Source organism: Poecilia mexicana, unplaced genomic scaffold, assembly GCF_051168715.1.
Source record: "Poecilia mexicana isolate PSO_F unplaced genomic scaffold, ASM5116871v1 scaffold_11, whole genome shotgun sequence".
Lineage (NCBI taxonomy): Eukaryota > Metazoa > Chordata > Actinopteri > Cyprinodontiformes > Poeciliidae > Poecilia > Poecilia mexicana.
In genome coordinates, this window is record NW_028263380.1 from 5,038,057 (window position 1) to 5,058,678 (window position 20,622).

Below are 20,622 nucleotides of genomic sequence, written 5' to 3' on the forward strand. Positions count from 1 at the left end.
GCAGAGACTGTTAGATTACATACAGGGTAAATATATAACAGAGACATACTGTCGCAAATCAATAGTAATATAGAATGCTGGAAATCATTTTGTAATTTTGATTTCAGAGAAATGTAAAAAAAAAAAAAAAAAAAAAATATATATATATATATATATATATATATATATATATATATATATATATATATATATATATATATATAAAATTTGTGAACTACAATGACATATTGGGGCCATTGTAGATAGAAAAGAAAAAACCAAGTAGTAAATTTTCACCACAAAACAGGAATATTAAAATCAATCTCAACATTTTATCTTCTTGAAAGTCAAAAAATCACCAGGAAATGCTCAGAAAGTTTGAGGTTAAGCACAGAAGTTTTCTGGGAAAAGTAAAAACTTTGCTGGCAACATTTTCTCAGATATTTTTGAGAAAAAAAAGACATCGAAATTTCTGTGTTTTAAAAATCGAAAATTTTCAGTTTTTGGAACTCAAAAATCTTCCAAGATTTTTCTAGAAAATTTGTGAAAAAGTAGAAAAAAAGTTTTTTCTAGCAAGTCGGTGAAATTTCCAAGTTTTTCCTCAAATTTCATAATTTTTTTCTAGTGAATTCCCTTTTTTTTCCCCCAAGAAAATTTCTCGGATGAATCTCAGAAATGTTTAGCCAATTTTTGAGTTTTCAAACTCAAATTTTCTAGTTTTTCTAAAAATTTGAGATTTTTTTTGGTGAAAATTAACTTTTCCGTTTTTTTTTTTTTCTGTCTACAATGCCTCTAACATGCCGTCACAGTAAACTGAATGCAACTTCTCTTGTGTGAGTCCAAAACAACTATAGAAAGCCATATGTCTCAGACGGTGCCTTAAGAATGGCAGTTATTATTAACCAACCCTGTTTCATATGTAATGTACATGTATTAAGTATTATTGAATGTTACATACAGTACTCCTAATCCTTGAACCCTTTCACATTTTGTCACATTACAACCAATAATTTCAAGGAACGCATTAATCAGAGAACCAGCCAAGAGGCCCATGACAAATATGGAGGAGCTGCAGAGATTCGCTGCTCCATTATTTTCTCCACCCATTTGGCATTTACAGCAGAATGAAAGGAAGGTGAAATGATTAAAGAAAGCTACGATTAAGGTTGCTTAAAGTTTCCAACAAGCCATGTCAACAGACAGAAAGTTTGAAAAGTGCGCTCTGGTCAGATGAACCAAATGTGATATTCAGACGGAATGTGTGAAACTTGGTGGTGGCAGCATCATGCCGTAGAGATAACCGCTGTTTTAGAAGGAATGGGGAAGCGGGTCAGTGTTGAAGAGAAGATGGACGGTGGTGAGGCTAAATATGATTGAGAATCTTTGGGAAATACTTAAAAACTGTTGTTAGTAATCCCTCCATCCAACCTCATTGTTATTTGATAGGTAAGCAAAAACTTGAGTGTGTGAACTGATGAACACATACCGCTTTCAATGAACGAAGGTTCTATAGGTATTGATGCATGTGGGCTGGATATACATCTCTTGCTCAATTTTAAGGTTTTTATTTGCTAAAACCTCTGATTTTTTTGCGCCCCCCCCCCCCCCTTTGTTTATGGTTGTGATGTCACAAAATGTGAAGATGTTTGAACGCTGTGAATCTTCATGGAAAGCACTGATATGATGGAATGTATTTCTCTGAAAATGTACATTATTGGCCCTTTTCCACTAGTATGCACTTAGCACGGTTCCACGACTAAACCAGATTTAGTCATGGAAAACTAATGTTTACGTGGGATTGGAAGACTGCGGAGTCGCAACGTTAGAACAATGTCACTTGTTCTAATGACTAGGGGGTAGAGTCACTGATTGTGACTCCCATACAATATTCCTGCCAACATTGCTGTTTTGTGAAAACTCAAAACATCAACTGAGTGTATTTGGAGTTTTAAGTACAATGGCAGACATAGCAGAAATGTTCAACAGTTTCCACTGTTGACTTTTTCTTCGGCACAGATCACATTCAGTCTCTGAGACTGAATAACGACCACCCTCTACAGGTGAACTGTGTAGAGTTTAGCCAAGCTGAGCTGCGTTGCTAGGTGCTAGTGCAAAAGGGCCGTACAATGCTCCCGAATTTTTGAGCTAGCTTACTCAGAAAAAAGGTAATTTGTTGGTATAGCTTTAGCCTCCGCTACAGACCGCTAACATCCTTAAGAATGTCAAGATTTTCCAAAAAGTTTTTTTTTCTGAGTGCCTTTAGTTTTAATCAATGCACAAACGTTTCCCACCCAGACTTTAAATCCTGTTGTATCATTTCTAAGCAAACGTAAACACAATCCAATCATTAGCATGGTATCACTTACCAAGCTAGCATCCTCTTTTCATGTCTAAAGCCAAGCTAGGGCTAAGACACAACTGAAGATAAATAGCACTGTTATCATGATTAGGCTGAATTACTTGAGCAAAGCTGTTTGTCAATGTGTAATCAGCTCTGATACTCACGCTACACAGACAGGATAATGGTTTCATTTGCTGCTGGAAGTCAGAGTTTGAGTTTCATAATCAAGAAAATTATTTTTGATTCACCCCTAACTTTGAAATTGGGACATTCAAAGGTTTTCACCTTAAAAATCTGTTTGTAGTTAAAGTTTAGCTACATATTTGTAGCTTTCTTAGTTGCTGTCCAAGTAAGAGCAAAACAACTAGCATGACCTGCTGGTTTTCCACCGTCCAACTAGAACACAGCTAACCTGAGCGTAGCGGCATTCTGAGATCTGACCTCTGACTTCCATGGTAAATGGGAAGCGTCACGCTAATCTTTCCCTCTGAACGTAGCTCGGTATAAAAGCGATAAAACTTCCTGAAGTATTAAATGGGCATCAAAGCACTTAAATGTTTGTTTTTCCAAATGTGCAAAGATCTTACTTGTATTTTGTTGCATTTCAATAAATTTTGAAAATGCATTTCATTGCCATTGGCAGAAGCAATGTTCTGTCCTTCAACATCACCGTTTACATGACCACATGTGGAACTGACCTGTGAACACACCTGAATCAAATGACCGGATTCCCTCATCAGCATTTACTGATTCAGCACAGCAGAGGCTTGGCAATGAGTCGTTCATTTCAACTGTGTTGATCCAAGAGTTGATGAACAGAGTTGTGTTTAAGGCTAAAAGCAATGGGGCTAAATGCTCTAGATTATAAATCTCATAATTATTCTGATAAGTAGCAATTAAAACTATTAATAATGTCCTAGTAAGAAAAAAATTCAGTGAATTTATACATGTTTTTAACAGTATTCACATATCACACCCTTCATATTTTTACTTGCAGACATTTAAAAATATATTTTGATCCATCACATAAAAACTCCCTTAAATTTTATGGTTTCAACTTATAAAAATCTGAAAAAGTTAAAAGTGTTATGAATGCAAAGCACTGTAAAAACCTCAAGAATGTATGTGTTGGTCTAATTTTTTCAAGCCGTCTTCCTGAATAGACTTAATGATTTCCATTGGGAAAGATGTGCAAGGAAGTAGTTAGAAAAGTGCCTGCAGTTCTTCAGTTCGCCATGCAGTGGCAGCATTGGAACGACAAAGAATTGAATGCTGCACCATCTACAACTCACTGGACAAGAAAAATGAGCGGAAGAAAATCCACGCTTCATCGAGTAAACAGATTAGAACGTCATGCGTTGAGACATATTTTGACACTTTTATCTGTTTACTGTGTATTTACTCTATCCTCGATTGACTCATTTCTATTAAATATGCCCTTCCTTAGAATTATCATCTCTTAAACACACATTTCTATGATAAATATGATGGCAAACATAATAAATACTCCTGGCTCCATTCTGCCAGTGGTGCCCCGGGTCCCGGTCACTGAGGGTTAATGTACTGACACTGATGTGGATGTTTTTATGGACTGAAAATAGCAGCTTCATGACGTCGCCACTAACCTGCTGCAGCAGCAGACAGATGAGATACGGCCAGCTCTGCAGCGCCTATGCAGAGTTCACAGAGCCACACATGATCAGCCTGCCAGGAGCGTCTACAAACAGGCAATAGCTACCGGCGTGAACTGGGAAAAAGTGGGAAAATGGATAGCTTAAGTGCTCTGCCGTGCCAGATTGAGTACGCCTGGGGACAGAAATCACAGCCTGACATCCGTCCATACTTCAGTTAGTTGAGAACTGCTGAACGGTGCCTGTGTGAAGACGGAGGAGAAACTGCTGGGGAGTGGATTTCAATCGGAGCAGCTCAGCGGTGCTGAAAACGGACAGCTTTAAGTCATGATGGGAAGAATGTTGAAGAGGCAGTATAGTGTAAAATTGACTTTTTTTTTTTGCTTTACATCATGTTGAAATGCTATTCCCTCATCAAAAACATACCTGGAGTGTTGCTTTGATTTTTTCCTGCGTGCTTGAGAAATCATTTAATCTCCCATAGCAACTATCCAGCTATGCAAAACGCCTGGATGGACCTAGCTCCGCCTTCAAGGATGAAGCTCAGCCTTGGAGCTGCATTTTCCAAGTTTCTGAGCTTCTGCCTCACAGAGCAGAACTCCCACAGCTCCTTCAGACTAGCCAGCAGCAATTAGCAAACACCTGATGGAACTGGACATCTGCTGAGTACATTATAGGAGCTACTTCTCTTATAAAAATGTTAAAAGGTAAATCGAGGAACCATGTTGTGATGGCTTTCTGAAGGCGGAGTTTCAGAAAGAGCAGGAGTTTTTAAAGAGACGTGCCAAATTTCTAGGTGTTAAATTAATTTTAAGTGACATTTGACATGTATAGCATTTTTTCAAAACTTAAGTTAACACCGTCTCCTCATTGTGCTACAAAATAGCACTATATGTGCCTGGAAAACACATACCACTGGCCCTTTAATGCATTTGGAACAATATGTTAGCGGGAGAAATGATCAGGCTGTTTTATTTTTTTATGTTGTTCCACTGGGTGGCCAGATGTGGAACATAATGGACCATAAGCCCAAATGTAAGCTGTCTTGCAGCCAGATGTGACCTAGAGTGGGGAGCATGAGTTCATTCAGTCTCTATCAGGGATGAATAACAATAATTAACAACTTTAAGAGAGCGAGAGAGAACAGTTGGGACAGATGGAGAGGAAAGCAGATGCAAAGACTGTTGTTTTCCTTCTGCTAGCTAACAAAGCAGAGCGAACACCCATGGAGGGAAAAGATGAGTGACTCACAGTGGCCTGGCGGAGGACGGGTCAGTCTCCCAAGGACGAAGCGGTAGGAGGCCAGTTTTTGACCGACAGCATGTCTGACATGTTCCAGTTCACTTTTCTGCCCTTTCAGTTCCCAATAGGTAGAACTGCAGTCTAAAGGAACTGGGGTTCACATCAGGTCTGAAGTTTATTTTTCTTCCACCACTCAAATATTCATAGCTCTAAAGTGTGACCATCAGCACTGTTTTGGATTTCAGTCAGTTTCATAAATAACAGAGTCGGAGCAAGATTGCACAGGTATGGTGGCCCTGAACAGAATTTAAATCGGGTCCCACTTCCTGTGAGGCCCACCAGCCAACAGCAGCAATAACAGTGATCAGTTTATTTAACACCAGTGATATAAAGGTCTAAGCTTAACTGACCGTTCCTACTGACTATAGTGGGTTGTAAAAGGGTTTGCAGGCTTCTGATTTCCTATTCTTTGGATGTTTGTCACTCTTCAGTGTCTCAGAATATCAAGATATCAAACCAATTTAAATATTAGTCAAAGTCAACACTTGTAAACACAAAATGTTGTCTTTTTGAAATGGTGTTGATAATGTAGAAAAAAAAAATTCAAACCTAAAAGTAACCAGTGAGAAAAAGTGATTTCCTCTTAAACCTAATAACTGGTTGGGAAATCCTTCATTTAAAGGGCCAGCTGTGGCAGAATTCACTGGTAAAAATACACATTAACAAACTGCTAAAAAAAAAATGACAGCCTTTTCTGCACTCAATGAGTACCTCTTAAAGTTAAGTAATTTTTAAAATATTTTCACATTGAAGTAATCTGGCACTATATAAATAAAAGCTATTTTGATTTGACTAATAAAAAAAAGTTTAAACTCACAACTGTTATATTACAGTTCTGTCTTTGAGCCTCTACAGAGTCTACAGAGCCGCAGTTTGGACACGGCGGGCCAAATCTGGGCCTCGAGTTGGATAAACATGATGTAGTCAGTGATTCCTCAGTTCACTCTACAAAAAACTTTATCAATATTAAGGACTTATTGACTGAAAACCAGCTCCGAGGTCTTGCTGACAAGTTATTTGTCAACTTTGTCTTATTTCAAGTGTAATAAGAATTTTGCATTAGAAACTAAACAAAAAAAAAAATACTTGGTAAGATTTTGTGTTTTTGCAGTGGATGCAGTTGTTAAGTGTGTGAATAGAAATCTGCTTTAACCAGTGTGAACTCTCCACACTACGGAAGAATATAAAGCATCTACAATGTGAAATCCCTGTCTGCATTCAATGCAATCACACTTTTAACTTTAAAAACTTTGCTTCTCTACATTATTGTGATTGCACCGCTGGTTTTAAAAATGGCCTGTCACTGGTTTGGACTCAGTCTCAGATTAGGTTATCTCGACTACCACTGTGGGGAAACTCCATTCCCATTAAGGCAGTGGTTCTTAACCTGGGTTCGATTGAACCCCAGGGGTACGATGAGTCGGTCTCAGGGGTTTGGTGGAGCCTCTGCCATGGAGATAAAGACACACTTGTGTAAAGTCCTGATGACGCCCCGTTTTGCCAGTGAGGCATGAGGGCACTGGCGTGCTCCACAGCACCTTAAAAAAGGTGCTGCGGAGGAGCACTGAATGAAGGAGCTCCACTCTCAGCATGGATTTGAACTTTTATCTTTAATTACTTCAGCAACGCTCACAGTTTTTACCAAATTCTATAGTCTAAATCTGCTCCTTAGTCGCATCTTCTCGGGGTTGGTACTGCCTCTAGTGGCGTGGGGGTGGTAACACAGCTAATATAATTACATTACTAAATCAGAATACCGCAAAGTATTTTGTGTGTCGGGAGGGGAGTGGGGGTTAGAGGAATAAGAAGGGTTCGGTGAATGCGGGTATGAAACTGGTGGGTTCGGTACCTTATAAAAGGTTAAGAACCACTGCATTAAGGCAATGGGCTGCTGACGACTGGAATCATGTTTTACTTTCTCTCCAGACTCCATTAGACCAGAGTTGTTCTAGTGAAGGTAACCTGAAAACAGAACAGCTACAGGTCAGCGCCACCACTGGCTTCTCAGGAGCTTTTATTTAAAGAGTATGAAATCTTGGAAAAGTTTTTTTTATTTATTTTTTTATTTTTAATATAAGCTCAGCACCCTCGCCCTAAAACTTTCTAGAACACCAACCACTTGGTGGCAAATGACACCAAGCTCCAAAAATAGAACGGACGTGGCAGGAATTGTGAGCTGACCTTTTCAGAACCAGCAGAGTCAGGATGGAGCCGTGTTTGATATGACTGCCACTGTCATGCCTTTGGCCTTATATTCGACAAAATAACCAGCATGTGACTAAAAAAATCACTGTCATGGTTGAGGTAGATGTGCTGAATGTTGGCATGTAGTGTTGGCAGCAGTACTGCAAAAGGCTGCCACCAGGTTCTGTATCTCATATCCTCCTATAAAGACTCATTCTGTCTTTATTCTGGCTGGTATTCCAAGAAGTCAATGAAATCTTATATCAAGCTAAATAAATGTATGTAAATGTTAATGTTTTAAGTAACTTTATATGAATACATCTCTGTTCTATGTTACACCGTCGTCGGTTCCAACAACCTGCTCTAAATGTTTTGCTGTACTCTTAACATTGTTTTGGAAAAAACGGTTAAAATCCAAGGTTTTTCAACTAAAAATCTTTGGTCAGTGAAACTGCAATGAGGAGGACTTTTGGACTAGACATTTTGAAATAAAAATAGTTTTCATTTCAAGACATTTTCTGCACACCATCCATCAATCAAATGCACATTCACATACCCAAAGGAACAATCACTACCGATAAGCACTTTTTATTGTTAAAAAAATGGCAAATAAAGTCAAACTAACAAAGGATTTTTGTGTGCATCTTGGTGGAAACCTGAAGTTTCCCTCCTCTGATTTAAACAGTCAACACAATTGTTCACTTAATTCCCTGTTTTTCTGATTCTCCCTCTAAGCAAATGGACTCGCTGGTCCGGGTTCAAACCAAATAACTGCGTGAAAAAAGAAAGGCAGAAAAATATATCTACTGAAAATGTCAAACTATTTTTCAAAATTCAAAACTGTCCACACAACAAAGGGCAGAGCACCACATTTAACAGAAGGAAAGAAAAAGCATCATAATGGCACTTAAGATTTGGCATTTTGATGCAAAGCTTTTGTTTCGTCCGACGTGAACAAAGGAAACTGAATTATAACCAGTTTCAACAAGCACTGCTTGGATTTCAGCAGCACATCAACTGTGTATTGTCAACTCTTTAATTAAATTCATTTGTCAAATTGTTACATGTTGAACACAATAGAATCACAGAGGTACAGAAAGTATCTGTCAAAACCAGGGAAGGTGATGGGTTATTATTGGGTTTATGTGGTTTGAACTGATATTAGGTCATTTCAACCAAACAATGGGTAAAAAAGACTATGACCAAGAGTGATGGGTGAGACTAGATGGAACAGACGGATGTTTTTATCCAGTGGTTTGATAAAACTGTTCTGAGCCTCATTCACCGGATGAAAGGAGAAAATGCTAAAATTATGTGTAACAAAGTCAACGGGTTGTTAACGAATTCAGATTAAAGTAGAAATCAAGTGTCCTCACTTAAGATGGAAGTGGTTTGTTACCTGCTAAATAAGTGTAAACTAATACTAACAGTACCATGAACAAGCATTTTTTCTTTTCCAGATCTTTTATTTTTATTTTGCTTATTTGATTGGACTTAAATGTTTCAGACAGTCAAACAGATTTAAATTTTCCAACAAAGTTAACCTGAAAAAATACAAAGAATTGTTCTCACATGCTGATTTTATTTATTAAATTGAAAAAAAAAAGTTATTCTGGCCAAACTGACCAACATCTGAAAAGGAACGTGATGGACAGAATTTAGAGATGTTCTTGAGATGGAAGAGGGAGGCCTGGCAGATGTATTTAATATAAGTTTCAAATCTGAGAGGAGAACACAATCTTACACCAAGACTTATGACTGTGGAGGAAAAGGGGGAATGCTGTGGTCAGAGAACGTCATGGTGGAAAATGATGAGTGGGTCTGATGTGGAAGGTTCTGTTTTTGAGGGGTTTAATTCAAGAAGATTGGCGTTCATCCAGGTTTTTACCTCCTAAAGACAAGTGGTGAGATTGAAGAGTGAGGATGATGAGTCAATGGCAAGATTTATTATGATCTCAATAGGGAGAACGTACAGGGTAAACCGAGTGGGACCGAGGGCTGACCCCTGATGGACACCATACACGATTCAGTGAGTCAAAATAGCAAAATATTATTAGCAAACCAACACAAATTGCATCAGTTTTAACTCAACACTCTTTAGAGTGTAGGTTGTAAGATGCAGCACAACAACAGGAAATGACTGTGACATTTCATTCATTTGATAAACACAGACTGCAGTCACATATGACAAGTTCTGCAATCAGAGGAATTCATTTGAATATCCAAACGTTAATCTACACCAGATCGCTTGCCTGGCTTCTTTCCCTTCGCCATTTAACACAAAAATCAGCAGCTGGAAACAGAATCAGTGCAGTAGGTTGATACTTTAGATTTGGACTGTAGGAACCAACTGACTCTCAGTCTGTTGTTTTCCATCTCAGTCTGTGCAGCCCGTCCGAGCAATAATAAAAAGAAAATCAAAAGGAATAGAACATGTGACGAGCTTTTCAGTCTCAGCAGAGAGCTACAGATTGAAGTCAAAGCATTTTTCTTCTCAGTTCTGGTTCTTCTACTGAGCCGGTGAGGACTGGCTTCTGAACGCACCTCAGTTTTTATACTAGTTATTATTTGAACGTTAGTTTCTGTGGTAAAGTCTGTGACATCAGACCACAGACAGGCTCTTTACAATCACTTGAGAGAGCAGTCTGCCCAACAGAAACAAGCTAGGAAGCAGAGACAGGTTCTGCCGTTTCCTTCACAGTTCCTAATTCTTTTTTTCCCCCTCAGGAATCAACCATGACAATAACTGTGCAACTTTTTAAAAATATTTTACAAAGCTGACATAAAATATGGTATTCGTTGTGTTTTATATGTGTTAATCAATGACCAGAGATTTGATTCTGAAAGCATTTTTAATCTTCTGATCATAGCTCCTGTTTGTGACGGTCGTCTCAGCAGAAGGAACAGATGCTTCTGCTTCATGTGAAGTGAAGACTGTTGGCTTGAAAACCTGAGATGATAATGAAATAGAAAAATAAAAAAACAATCTAGTATTTTGTGTTGTAACTTTGATGGCATGTTTGAGGTTCTAAATAAAAAAAATGTGACAGACAACTCCAATCAGCATGGAGTCAATTAACACCTTTTAACTGAGAAAAAAAAAGAAAAGAGAAACATACCATCTGGTGTTGTCTACTCTCACATCGGTGTGCAACTCAAGCCAATTAGACGCGTTCGCTTTTCACCATCAGAGTGAGTTTTGGGCAGCGCCGTCTCTCTCTCTCTCCTTCCTTACCGCCGTCGCTGAAATTGGGTTTTTTTGTTTATGTTTTTGTTTTGTTTTTGTTTTTTTGCTCCGGTTCTGCTGGAAAGGCTCGGCCGCCCTCGGATGATTTAAAGCACTCTGGATTTTTCAAAACTAGGCGTCGCAGCAGCCCGGGTGCAAGGCAGCTGGAGCTGCCGCGGATGAAAACGATAACATTTCCAGTAATGGCCCTAATGTGCACACATTAGCCACATTAATCTGTGTCTGTGTGCGACTTGATCTGTGCAGGCTGATATAATGGATTTCCTGTTTGACCAACAAGGCACAGTCGGTCACATGCACACAGTCACACACACACACACACACACACACCCTCCCACTGTTGTTCCACCCCTTTGGTAGGGTCTTCTTCTCAGGTTTAAACTGGGGTCACATTTATCTCCCGATTTGTTAATTTATATACATAACAATGTAAGACTTCAAAATCTCAATTTTCCATGAAAATTAGCTTTGCTATAGCCTTTTACCTTTTATGCAGGAGATCTCTTTGGATGTTTGAAACTGTGTTTATTTTTGGAAGAACTACAGCCTGAGTGTGCTGAAACAAATCTCCCCACTGCAAGACAAGAGACACCAGTCAAAACATGGCTGCTTGTTATCTGAAAGCTTTTGGCAACTTCTCCTGCTTTACTTATTAACAAAAAGTTCAGTTGTTGAACTTGTCTGAATTTTTGGTTCGTTATCGCTACAAAGCCAATTAAAGAGTCATCAGGATGAAGGATTCCTGGCACGATGGAGGAACGGGTTTTCCTTTGGTTCCAGATTTGATGTTCCATTCAGACATGAACGCAGTTGTGTCTGATTCACACTTCATGTTTCAGTGATGTTCGTGTTGTCAAGGGTGCAAGAATTCAAACGAGAGGAAGAAGCTGCATTTTTGTGTGTGTGTTATGTGCTGATCCTGAGGTAACACCAAAAAGAGAGAGAGAAAAAAAGAAATTCCCATATGGAACGCAAAGAAACGTAGAGATTGGAATGAGTGGATTGTGAGAATGTGGCAGGGAGTCTGAGCCTTTAACTCTGGATGTAAACACAATAAAACTCTCTGTCATACAACAAAATGTAACCTCTAACCAGGCCCATTAGTGGATGCTCTTCTCATCTTACAATTACAGCGAATGTCATTTGTTTCTCTAAAACTGTAAGATGACACACACACACACACACACACACACACACACACACACACACACACACGGTAGAATGAGTCACTGAGCAGCTGGTGATTGCAGAGATGCTATACTATACAAAACTATGTAAATAGAAGCATTTCCAGTAATATTGCAATAAAAAAACAGGTTTCACAATTTTATTATATGCCTTCAATTGTAATATAAAACACTTTGATAAGTTTTTTTTTTACATAGTGCAATTAAAGTGAAATTCAAAAATAAGTCAATAGAGAAAATATTGAGAAAACAAAAAACCTAACATGTTTTGCTGAGGCAACTCAAGAGTAGTCAGTTCAGCAGATTTGAATAATGTTTTTTCTATGTGAAGAAATGTTCTAGCAATCTGATCAACTTGGAGATCTTTTGCGATGTTACCAAGTCAAGATGTGGAGTGTTGATTGACTCCTACTGAAAGAAATTGCCAAAGAACTGAATGTTTAAATTGAATTGAAGGCTGTTTTCAGCTAAAAACGCTAAGCAGGGTTTCTGCTTTAAAGGCAACAACCTGTAAGGAATAAGAACTGTCCTGGAAAATTCCAACTCAGTCCACATGCCAAGAGACAAAGTAGCTGCTTTCAATTAACTGTAAAACTACACAATTACGAGAATCACCTAATGGAAACACACCAATTCTAACAAAACAAAAATGCTTGGACTGAACAGAAACTGATGCATTTCACAAAACTATAATTTCCCGTCACACAATTCATATGATCAACAACCGGACGTCGCTACCGACGGAAATGACAAAGATGACAACAGGAAGCAGGATGAGGGCGGGGCATATTTTCCAATGACCTGTCCTGTAAACAAACTTGTTCAAGTGTCATTTTAATTGTGTCTCTTATTTAACCGAAACACTGCAATTGTAAAAATGTGTTACTGAAATGTTAGCGGAATATCTACAGAGTTTTGTGAACATTCATGATGGAAACGCAGCGGGGGAGGGGGGCAATGGAGAGACTTGGTGGGTGGGGCTTAGAACCTGTTAACAGCTTTTTTATTATTTTTTTAGTTGAATCCACAGGGATATATCTTTGAAATATTATAATCAAAAATATTTTACATCACAAAAATCTGTAGAGAAAAACAGCGGCATATAGATTTTTGAGAGCCACTATAAAATTAAAATAATGTAAAAAATTTTTTTTGAAAAAGCTCATTTTGGAATCAAACCAGTGCCATCTGATGGGGTTGACTGTGTTTATTCCAGATGAGCAGATGTTGCCACCCGCAACAAAGACCACTTCAGTGAGCAGTCTTTCATTTTGTCACACACACACACACACACACACACACGCATATCGTTGAGCATCCCTCACTCCATCACTGCCATGATTCTTCCCAGAGGGTCACCTGGAAATGAAGGCTCTGGTCCGCAGCGGAGCAGGGATCCAATCATGACTGATGGTCCGGCGGTCGCATGCCGACACGCGCCGCAAACGAGCAGAGCCATGGGTCCACACACACACACACGCACACACACACAGTTTGACCTCAATAAGCCAAGAGCTGAGTCTGTGTGTGTGTGTGTGTGTGTGTGTGTGTGTGTGTGTGTGTGTGGGTGTGTGTGTGTGTGTGTGTGTGTGTGTGTGTGTGAGGGCTGAGGTGGAAATGGTCTGCATGACTGAACTGGGGCTCAGGTTTTACCACAATGTCTTCTGGATTTTCTTTTGTGTGCTGCGTCACGTCTCTGATATTTTTATTGATATTTTTGCATTCAAAGTCTTTACATGTACCAGGATGGAATTATGTTGAGAATAAAAATATTTACGCAACATTAATTTTAATGTGAATGTTTTGAGGAACAAATAACACCTAAAATTACAATAAAATAGTAATAAATAAATAAATAATAAAATAAAAATAAATATATACTAAAAAAAAGTAACTAGCATTCCAGCTAACCTCTCCAGGGAGAGAGTCACACTGTAAACCAAACAGGGTATGATGGTAGCCCCACAGGCTACTAAAAGTCTTTTATTATTAAAGTTATTGTAAAGTGATAAAAAAAAAAGAAGAAGAGCTTTGCAGCTTACGCACATAAAAAAAAAATTGTGATTGTTAAAAATCACCAACAAATAGTGCGTTTGCACAGTTTATTGAAAGCTACGGCTAACACAAATAGCAAGTAGAGCCACACAAGCTAATAAGTGCTAACATTTTCTTCATGTCTTCTGGTCCAGTCTGGGTTTTTTATTTCATCAACAAATGACAGTGAAGATCCCATGTCATTTAGTACTAAAAAAAAGAGAACATTCTAGTGGCCGAGTTGAATTGCATGCGCTCAACAAAACTACATTGATTTTACGTCATAAGTTTACTCCTCTGTAGGAAGCCGATTGTTAAGTTTTCTGCAGCCTTTGAAACTTTCACAGCTATCATTGCATTGTGTTGCCCCTCCAGAAGGCGGCTGTTTTCTGCTCTCCACCTGCCTGCCATCTGACCGCACGCAGGCAGGCGGCCACAGAGATCAGCTGGTGCAGAAAGTGGAAGCAGAGTGGAGCATTCAGCAGCTAGTTGGTTGTTAATTACTGCCAGGAGATTGTTGTTGTGCCGTTTTAGTGAGTCTGGTCAAAAAAGGCAGAAACAACAAGCTACTCTAGAGGTAGCTCCAACCTACACCGACTGAATGCGGAAGGAAACAAGTGGACAAGTTAACATTAGAGGGGGATAAACTTCATTTTTTTAAGGTGAACAAACCTTTCTGATCATCTTCTCTAACTTTTCCGTTAGAGACCTCAAACAAGAGTTGACTAAGCGTCGTTATTAAAGTGTCACGTGCCCTGAGCCTTTGGTATCGAACTCCTCTTCTGGCAAGAAAAGGAATCCATGTTGATGTTTGATCTCTCTATCCGGGTGGCTGAACACTTTGGTAATCACTGCTACACACTCAGGGACCAATACAGTAAACACATTGATCTGCAGGGGTTTTCTCCAGTTAAGCCTACTCTGGAAAGTGAACGCCGAAACACAATATAGGAGAGGTCTCGTGTGGTGTGACAGTTCACGTCTAATAACCGGGGCTTTAAGTGAGCGGCCATGTTTTCTTTGAAACTTTGACGTTTCCACATGAATGTCAGAAGGTAGATTTCATCTGCTACGTGTTTAAATGTTTAGTATTTTGTGTTTTCCCGACACACAGAGCCATTTTATAGCACAATCAAGTAACGATGTTAACTTCAGTTGCTATAAAAATGCTCCATATATCAAATATGACTGAAAAGAAAAGTTTACTTCCTGATTTAACGCCTTGAAATTGGGCGTCTGTCTCTTTAAGAAGCTCCTGATGCTTCTGAATCTAAGCATTCAGGAAGTCATCACACATTCACCCTCTAACAACGTTTTCACCAACATTGAACTGAGAAGTAGCTAGCATAAAGAGCTCACCAGATGTGCAGTTCCTCCAGGTGTTTGCTAATTGCTGCTGGCTAGTCTGAAGGAGCTGAGTGCTCTGTGAGGCAAAAGTTTGGAAGCTTGGAAACTGCAGCTCAGAGGAGGAGATTGGTCCTTGAAGGCAGAGCTACGTCTACCCAGGCATTTTGGACAGCTGAATGGTTGCCATGGGAAATTAAAGGATTTCTCAAACTTCCACGAAAGAATCAACGCAACACTCCAGGTTTGTTTTTGAGGAGGGGATACCATTACAGCATGGTGTAAGGCTCAAAAATAGTCGATTTTACATTATACTGCTCCTTCAAGCAAAGACTGACGGTAAAAGTGATGAACGTCTGTTCTCTCTGCTGCTGTGAAAGATTATAGTGCCAACCTACCGCAAACATCTTCATGTGTGACGATTCTGATGTTCTCCTTGGTCTTCATGATGTTCACTGTTCTGTAACAAACCTCTGAGTTAGTCTTTCATATGAAACCCAAATCAAATATATATTCAGTCTGTGCTTGAAACATGGCAAAATGTGGAAAAGTCTAAAAGGGGGAGATTTATTTCACCAGCATATTAAATAAAATGTGCCTGGTCTATATTATTATTCTTGTATCGCCTGTGGGAGAGCACCCAAATGCAGGCAGCCCTTACCTGACAGGCAGGTAAGAAAAGTAAAATGACTAACCGAAAAACATAATTGCAAAACAATCCCAACATGCTCCAGCCAGGAACTGGCAGGCAGTGTAAGAAATACACCACATGAATCCAATAGGCTGGCAGCACGGCGAGCCGGAGTGAGACAATAATCTGGCAAGGTGGCCAGACAAGCAGCCGGTTGTCGTACACATGGAGACAATGACTAACAGAGAGCAGCTGAAAGGCAACAGGAATGGAGTCAGTCAGGCTTTGAAAGCAAAACTGTGCTGACAGAATGAAGGCAAACAGTAACGAGAGGCTGCCGTCGGCAGCCAAAGACCACGACAATTTCAGTTCAACGGTGGAAAACTAAACACACGGCTGAGTCGACACACTGTTCAGTAATTCAGTTCTGTAAATACAGAAATTAATCTAACAGTGGTGGTCGCCACAATTATATATTTGTTCAGTGTGGGAACATAAAATGGGAGCAAGTCAGAATTAGACGAGAAAAAGAACTAGAATAGATCAAAAATAAACCCCACTTAAAAACAAGAACAAAAGCTTTTTTTTTTGTCTTTCCTGCCCGTTTTGCTTAATGTCTTCGGGTTGAAGACTTTTCTTTATTGACATCTCTCCTTGTTTTGCTCCATGTATATTCGAAGGAGAGGAAATCAAAAATCTTGGCAGACTGACTGGAAAGATATTATCTGGGCACACACAACAAAGAGCTTCATATCAAAGCAGTGTTTTACATTTGTATTGCAGAAATTTTCTCTTTACTGTCAGTTTTTTGCCTTAGTGTGAGCAAAACAACATTACATTCCAATGACTGTTTATAGTCACGATGTAATGTGACGTCAAACGCGAAAGATCCTGACCCCCAAAAAACCTGCCAGTCACCATTGTTGTCAACGTAACATGCTAAATCATAAACGTACAGGTGCTATGTAAAAGAAAGAGGAACTCTGAGCTTTGCAACTAATTGTCAACACTACTACAACTAGATAAGGTCAGGAAACAGTTTTAATTTAAAAACAAAACTAGCGTGGGAGAGGGAAGTAGCTGTGCTAGCTTGACTTTGACAACCTTAACATATAGATGATCTGCAGAATTCGGTGCGTTTCGGCTCAGTTTAAAAACAAAATGGCGACCCACACACCAACTCTCTGACAGATTATCAATAGAGCAGGTGTTTAAATTAGCTAATCCACCACCGCTGTGTTCAGACCATTATCAATAATTACAAAATGAACACCACGGCTGAAAACCTAATACAGTAACTGACTGAATGTTTTGTTCTTTGCATGCTTTTTGGTGTTTAATCCTGATACACTCGTGGAGGTGTTGTCAGTTGCTATGGCAACGGGTCAGCGTGTAGCATAGCCGACACAGAGAGCGTCAAAAAAGGAGAAGAGTGGTTTTGAGTTGTTCAACAGGGTTTCTGTTATTTTTACCTCAGCTGTGTCACACTGCACTAAATTATCCACGTTTGATTCATAGAAACGTGGTAAAAGAATCATCTTTTTGCTCTCTGGCATTGTACGCATGGGTAAAATTTCCCCGATGTTAACAATAATAGAACAAAAAACACTTCCTTTATGTATTTTTGACAATAGGAAGTCAAAAATACTTCCTATAGGCCAACTTTGATCCCTACAAGTGATTAAAGTTGAAAATCTATGTAGTGAAACAAAAAGCAAACATGTGGCGACGACAAAAACCTCCTTCGACAGTCAGAGCGTCGTGCGGAGCTGTTGCAGAGGCAGTCTGCAGAGCTTCACTCCAACAAGACACGCCGACGGCCCCAGAGGAGAACATACCAGACATGTTGCTCGATGGCCACCCGGCAACAAACCCGGACCGTCCAGCTTCCCCCGCCCTCAGCTGCGGCAGCACAGTAGCAACGGACCACATAAACCTCGGTGGGAAAAACTCACTCAGCTGAGATTTTTTTTTATTTTTTTACCTCGCCCCCAACTGCTCTTCAAAAAGCAGAGCACTTCTCTCAGCTGCCTGCTGATAATCGCTGATTGGCCGTCAGAGCTGTTTTAAAAGAGCCGTGCTGTCGGTAATTGAAAACAAACGCCTGTCAGCTGCATCTCCAGCCAGTGAAATGTCATCTCACTTATCGCTGCGTAGAACTGTGTCTGTTCCACACGCTTCAGCGTTGCTGTTGACTGTTTATTTAGTTGTTTTTGTTTTAGCCACAGCTGAAAGATTCTCCTGGAGTAAAGGTGACATAAATCATGTGGTATTTTTAATCCACTACCCAACAAACTGAAAGAAGATTTTAAAATGAACCAAACACATTGCCTTGCAAAACTACTCGTACTTATATAACCTCATCACCTGGGCCAGACTTTAAAAGGGCTGACAGGGCCAGCACCCAGGGATACTGGTTACTAAACACTTCAATTTCTCAAGGAGCTCCACAAATGTTTCCATTTTGATATATATTTTTTTATCATTTTGTTTTGTTTTGCAGACATTACACTGCACATAAGAGTCATTGACTCATATGTAGGTGAGTTGTAGTAACACTTTGCGATGTTTATAAATATAAACTACTCAAATATTTGAAAATTATGAAGTTATAGTATTTTTTTGGCAACCACATCGAGCTACTGGCCCAGGGATGCGTCAAAACCTGCCATCACAAGGTTTCCCTCGGTGTATTATAAGCCTGGCGGGCCACCAGGTTTTACCTGTGGCCCCATCAGGCTTAGCACTGTTCATTTATTTTAGTTTTTTTTTTAATGATTGCTTTTTTAAAAAGACTTTATAGTTGGTGTTTAGGTATTGACCTTCCAGTCTTCCAATAACGCAAAAATATCAAGTGATATTTTCAAGTTTCCTGTCAACTATAAACATGTTTTACCTCAAAAATATGGCGGATGAATTCACAAGTAGAGCCTTACAGCTTTTGCCATCATCCTCCATTAAATATATGCATATAAGAAACTTTGTTATAAATTTCTTTGGGTTTATTTCAAATGTAACAGAACCAGAGACAAAAACAAAAGAAGAAAAGAAAGTGGAAAAAGGTGGAGAAAGCTTTAAAGGGAAAGACAAAGACAGGAACAGAAAAGGGAAAGAAGAATCCCTGAAATCACGTTTTTCTGTAAACCTGCAGAAAAACGTGATTTTTGTAGCACCAAACAACGTCTGGCTTGACATCTTAACATCCAAATTATATGAAGGGAATTACTTTTTTCTTCTTCTCACAATTTACAATGAAATGCCAGAACACAGAAACAGTGGACCTACAATTTGTAGCCATGTGGGAGAATGTTTTGGCAGGACAGCTTGGCAAACCGGCCAGCGTATCCCTGCAGGTGTTGTCAAGTTATTTTGTCGATCTTATTATGCAGATCTGAACCACAGCACAGGCCAAATCATCAACATTTCAACAGCTCAGGGCTTTTTGCTTTTCCCATAGCAGAGCCGGTTTTTCAAACAGCAGCACCGAGGAATCAGCACTCGGAACAAACTGTCAGGCTCAGAACAGGAAGTACACACTGATGGGTGAGCCACTTTTTGGAAAGATGATTTAAAGTACAAAACGAAAGTGTCCCTCGGAAGAGAAATTCAGCAAATTAAGCTGTAAGGAAAAGCAGCCGCTCTGTCCTGTTTACTAATACCTCTTTACTGAAATTGAAATGACAAAAATAAATTTGCTTAATGGAAACATGGCGGATTAGGAAAAAAACAAAACAAAACCAACCATGTTTTTCAATAAAAAGTTCTCCCACTGGTATGAGGTGGTTTTTCAACTCTATCCAAATCGATGTATTTCGCAGAACTGTAATGGAGACACCGTCTTCACATCGCACGAGTCGTGATCAACACCAGGTTGTTACTATGGCAAAAGCCACAAAGAAGACAACAGGAAGTAGTTTGTGGTTTGTAGTTTTTTCCATGTTCTACGTTTACAGAACACACCGTGTGACAAATGAAACCTTTACTTTAGATTTTTCTGTTTCATGAACCCAAAATCTGTTATAGTTTCATATTGTGAGATGGATAACTCATTAGAAACCCTAAAAGCTACGAATTCTTTCTAGAATAGTGTTGCACTATAGCAGGGGTGGGCAATCCTGGTCCTCAAGGACTGATGTCCTGCATCTCTTGGATGTCTCCTTGGTCCAACACCCTTGAATCCAATAGTTGAATCACCTCCTCAGTGCAGTGAGGTTCTCCAGAGTCCTGCTAACGACCTCATTATTTGACTCAGGTGTGTTGAAGTAGAGACACATCTAAAAGTTGCAGGAGTCCGGCCCTGCAGGCCTTGAGTTGCCTGGATGTGCACACAGCAATTAATTCGGTATGATTACTGTGGTGTTCGTAAACAGGCCTTCTTACTAGTAAAGTTTTAGTCGTACATCTCAGTCGTTGACGGAAAACTGTAATTTACTCATCCGTGGCGCATTCCTCTTTTTAACTCTGACTGCGATCCATCCTCTGTATAAATGTTAATCCCGCTAAATCAATGACCGCATGCCTTCATTACCATCCTGCCCCGGCAGCCGGGCCCCGCCTCCCGAACCGCGCCGCTATATTTAGATCCAGTACCCAGAATACAGTCTCAGAGTAATCACCCCCATCCTGTGAGAGTGATGAACTAGTCTCAACCTCACTTCAAGGCTCCACGGGGGGCGAGCAGCCTCAGCTAGACACCGCGCTTCGTCTGCATCAGCTGCCAAATTACACCAACACACACATTT